Source organism: Notechis scutatus, chromosome Z, assembly GCF_049901735.1.
Source record: "Notechis scutatus isolate UNSWTSFEM ecotype Mainland chromosome Z, rNotScu1.2, whole genome shotgun sequence".
NCBI lineage: Eukaryota > Metazoa > Chordata > Lepidosauria > Squamata > Elapidae > Notechis > Notechis scutatus.
Window position 1 is genome coordinate 114,398,709 of NC_142025.1, and position 5,525 is coordinate 114,404,233.

Consider the following 5,525-nt stretch of genomic DNA (forward strand, 5'->3'; position numbering starts at 1 on the left):
TATTTGTATTCTTTGGTTGTCAACATTTCCCCATTCCCTGAGTTGGACATGCACACAGAGTCCCAAGAAATGACTTTACAATGCAATGAGGGGTCACCTTTCTTCTTCTACTGTGTCTTGGGCTACCTGGGTATCTTGACCATTGCTAGCTTTATTGTGGCTTTCTTTGCCCGTAAATTACCAGACAGCTTTAATGAAGCCAAGTTCATCACCTTCAGCATGTTGGCTTTTTGCAGTGTTTGGATCTCCTTCTTTCCAGCCTATCTGAGCACAAAAGGAAAAACCATGGTAGCTGTGGAGGTCTTCTCCATCTTGTCCTCCAGTGCTGCTTTACTGGGATGCATATTCTTGCCAAAATGCTACATCATTGTTTTTAGACCTGATCTCAACCACAGGGAACAACTCACAAAGAGAAAGTAGTTCATGATGTGATATTACTGGGTCAGAGAAATTGCCTAAAAAAGAAATAGAAAATGTGCTATCTGTAGAAAGAATACTGTATATAAAGTTATAGGAACAGTTATTTTTTTATTTTTGACAAAAAAGTATTTGTGTACCATATTTTTGATTATTAAAATCTATAATTTGCACATTCCCAAAGAAATGCTGATATTGCTATGTGATCATATTTTTTCTAGATTCTTTTACCGTGTCCTTTCTTCTTTTCAAAATATCCATTGAGTTTGATTTTGGTCATCTAGCTTTCTTGTTCCATGTTATTATATTTTAGATTTTTGCTCAAATGATGTCCAATATTTGCAGAGACATGTTCATCATTTTTATACTATCCATTCCTTTTTATTTTTTTAAATTTTTTTTAAAAATTTGAATACAGCATTTTGTCTGAATCTGTTTTTACAAAGATTAAGAACCATAACTAGTACTATAAAAAATAATGCTTCCTTTTCTAATAAGAATACTTATACTGTAATATCATATAATATTGAAGTTATACATCATCTGTTTTTAATAACAACATTCATTTTTTTTCTCTAATTTCTACCCCTTGTCTTTAACCAGCCATAGAATTTATTCCATATCAAGGAGTATTTACTTGTATGCCCAATCACATTTGGCCAATAAAGAATTCTATTCTATTCTGAGTCTTCTTTTTCTTTTCTTTTTAAGGTTAATCTTTCCATCTCAGCACATTCTAAAACTTTCCTAATTACCTTCCTGTCGGCGGGGTATTCTAATTTTTCCAGAATTTTGCATAGTTAATCCTTGCTACTTTCACTATATGTAAAGTTAAATATGCAGCTCCTTTATCATAATCCCCTAGGATTCTGTCCAGCAAATATACTTCTGGTTTCCAATCTATCTTCTGCTTAATTATTTTTCCCCGCCAGCTCTCTATTTTCCCCCAATATTCTTTTGCTTTGATGCAAGTCCACTTCATGTGATAGTAAATCCCTCAGATATGATTATATTTCCAGCATTTTGCAGACAAGTTACTGAACATTTTTGCCAATCGTGCTAGTGGTAGATGCCACCTATAAAACATTTTATATAAATTTTCTTTATATGCTGAAGCCATCGTCAATTTAGACTTCCTATCCCATAGTTTTTGCCACTTCTCTAGTTCTATATTATAACTGAACTTTTTTGCCCAAATAATCACTTTCTTTGACTTGTTCCTCCTCCATTTTGTACATCAATGGACAATTATATGCTTTTTAAATCAATTTTTCATCTGTCCCCATTAGTATCTGGAGCAGTGGTGGGATTCAAATTTTTTTTACTACTGGTTCTGTGGGCATGATTTGGTGGGTGTGATGTGGCTTGGTTGAGTGGCAGGGAAGGATCCTCCAAAATCCCATTCCTTCCCCACCCCACTAACCTGTGTTGGGGGCAGCAGGTCCTCCCAGATTCCCAAACCAGTTGCAGAGAATTCCCTAAGAAAAGAGGTGCATCTACTCTGTGAGGGAACCAGGGTCCTCTTCAGACTTTTTTTTCCTGAAAACTGACATGTAGCCCGGCTGCAAACAAAGTGTCACACCCCACATCACAAGGGAAAACATTGGAAGTTGCAGTTCTAGGGTGGTAGATACCACTTTAGAAAATTTGATACAGGCATGGGATGAAAAACAGATGCCAGTCCTGGCCAGTATGAATAAGAGGAAAACAAAGAAGATAAGTAGAAAATGGGCTTTGCTAAGGGACAACAGTGGGAGGCAAATTTGATCTGAAAGTGGTATTTTTGATTTTAATTTTTTAAAAGTGCTTAGACCCTGAAACAAGTCCAGCCAAATACCCTACTTGTATTGCTGGCCTGAACTAGCCAGAACCAAAGATCTATAGGGAAAGATCAAGCTAAGGTAGAAACCTATTTCTTGGAAGAGAAAACTGAGACAAGACTGAGGTGCTCCAGTCTTCACTCTAACAGGCTGAGCTATAATTGCGGAACGCACCTCCTCCTTCCACGTGACTCCATCCACGCGTTCCCAGTTTTACGAAGACGAGAAGATCAACAGTTCTAACTATGAAAACACTTAAACAACTGTAAACTGATTAAATCGTTGGCCGAAACAGGATTTCCCCCACCAGACGGACCAATCAGGGTGGGGCTGGATGCTCTACGCAGCTCGACGAGAACGGGCGTATCAGGTAAGCACCAACACCCATTCTCCATAGAGCTGCTGCGAGCATCCAGATAATGGGACATACCAAAGCCTGGCTTGTCCTACGGGAGGGACTCCGTCTGGTCCGGAATCTCCTCTGATTCACCCACCACCTGCTGAAGGACTCGCCTGCAAAGGATGCTTCTGCTGAAGCATAAACATCAATCTTATAATGGCGTATGAAAGGGGATGGAGACGCCCAAGTGGCCGCTCGGCAAATATCATGGATCGATGCCTGAGTAGCCCAAGCTGCCGAGGTAGCTGCGCTCCTTGTAGAGTGAGCGGTTAGTCCTTTAGGAACAGGGAGAGCCTGAGACAAATAGACTTTGGATATGGTAGCTCTGATCCATCGGCCAATAGTCGACGAAGATGCCTTGCAGCCCATCGTTCTTGGTTGAAAGGACAGGAACAGCGACTCTGACTTCCGGATAGGTTGAGTACGGGAAATGTAAATACGAAGGGCTCGTCTGACATCGAGAGAATGCCACTGCCTCTCCTCTCTCGAGAAGGTTTGGGACAGAAATTGGGGAGAACTAGTTCCTGTGATCTGTGAAAGGCCGAGTTGACTTTAGGTAGAAAAGACGGGTCAGGTCTCAGGACCACCCGATCAGAATGAAAAATACACAGGTCCTTTCGGACGGATAGAGCTGCAATTTCAGATATCCGTCTAGCGGACGTGATTGCTACCAGAAATACCACTTTAAAAGTGAGGAACTGGAGTGACACCTCCTGAGTGGCTCAAAGGGAGGTCTAGTCAATGCCACTAGAACCTTGTTAAGGTCCCAAGTCGGATACCTGTGAACTGTTGGCGGGTGCAAGTTAGTGGCCCCTCTAAGGAATGAACGAATGCGAGGGTGAAGTGAAAGTGAGACGGATGAGCTGCCAGAGACGACGGTTGCCAAGGCTGCCACTTGCCTCCTCAAGGTCTTGGGGGAGAGACCCCTGTCCAACCCATCCTGCAGAAAGGCCAATATCTGTGCTAATGATGGAGAAAGTGGATCAATGAGAGACTTATGGCAACATTCACAAAAACGGTTCCAGGTAGCATTATATATGCGAGTGGTAGAAGGCCGTCTCGCCGCCAAAATGGTATTGATGACCTGCATGGAAAAACCTTCGTTTCTTAGACGCTCCCGCTCAACCTCCAAACGGCCAACTGAAGCCACTGTGGGTCCGGGTGCTGAAGGGGCCCCTGGGACAGCGAGGCTTTGTCTGGCAGAATCCTCCAAGGAGGGGGCACCGATAGGTTGCGAAGATCCGCAAACCACGGTCTCCTGGGCCAGTAAGGAGCCACCAGGAGAATTTCTGCCCTCTCAAGGATCAGCTTCTGGATCACCCTGGGGATCAACGGAAGAGGTGGAAAGGCGTAAAGGAGGCCTGGGGGCCAGCGACAATGCAGAGCATCGTGGTTCTCCGCCCCGTTGGAGGGGTACCGCGAGAAGAACCTCGGCAATTGGGTGTTGTGTTGCGACGCAAACAGGTCCACAAGGGGCAGACCGAATATCGCTGAGGCTTCCGTGAACAGAGAGGGGTGCAGCCACCATTCCGCCTGGTCTAGGGTGGCTCTGCTCAACCAATCTGCCTGGACGTTTGAGACCCCGGAGATGTGTTCTGCTTTTATGGATAACACGTTGGCCTCTGCCCAACGACAGAGTCGCTCGGCCTCTTTCATGAGGCGTACTGAATGAGTGCCCCCTTGACGGTTGATGTGAGCCTTGGTCGTAGTGTTGTCCGTCAAGACCAAAACATGTCGCCCTCTCACCTGTGGAAGGAATGATCGCAAGGCCAGTAAGACTGCGTGGAGCTCCAGCCAGTTGATGCTGCAGCAGCGCTCGGGTGCTGACCAGGTTCCCTGAGCGGAAAGAGACTGCGTGTGGGCCCCCCATCCGGATAAACTGGCGTCTGTCGTGAGGGTAATCCTTTGGGGCTCCCTGAAAAGATGACCCTTGTTGTTGGCAGGTCTGGTCCACCAGAGGAGGGAGGCGAGGACTCTTGGAGGAACTCTCACCACGGATCTTGAATTGCTCCTTCCGGAGCGTTGATAAGGTAGCAGGAACCACTGCAGCGCTCTGGAATGAAGACGGGCCCAAGGGACAATGGATATGCATGATATCAACTTGCCAAGTAATTTGGATAAATCTAGTAATGAAGCTTTCCTAGCCCGTCTAATGACCCTGATAGAGTTCTGGATGCTGTTAAATCGTTCTGGGGAAAGGAAGACCTTCCCCTCAACCGAGTCAATTACCGCCCCTAAATGAGCTATTCGGGTGGAGGGAGTAAGCTGACTCTTTTCCCAGTTCACAAGCAGACCATGAGCCTGAAGGACCGAGAGGGTAGTCTTTGTGTCTTCCTGGGACTGGAGTTGGGTAGGAGAGAATATAAGTATATCATCCAGATAGCAGTGGATGCGGATGGGGAAATGTCTGAGGTGAGCCGCCAGAGCTGCCAGTACCTTAGTAAAGGTCCGCGGAGCCGAGGCCAGCCCAAATGGTAGGGCCACATACTGGAAATGTTGGCCATTGTAGCAGAACCTAAGATACCTATAGAATGAGTGGTGGATGGGAATATGAAGGTATGCCTCTGAAAGGTCAATGGAAGTGAGCCAGTCTCCTTTCCTGACACCCTGGAGAATGGACTGAAGAGTATGCATTTTGAATTTCTGGTGGACAAGATAACGGTTGAGTCTCTTAAGGTCTAAAATGGGCCTCCAGCCCCCGGAGTGTTTAGGGACTAGAAAAAGGTGGGAATAGAAGCCTTGTCCCTGCTGAGCGGATGGCACCGGCTGAGCGGATGGCACCGGCTGATGTCAGAAAGGTGTTTAATAGCGGCTTCTATGAGAATCCGCTTAGAATGGTCTCTGGATAAAGGAGAAACCATGAAATGATTTGGGGGGGGTAGAAGAAA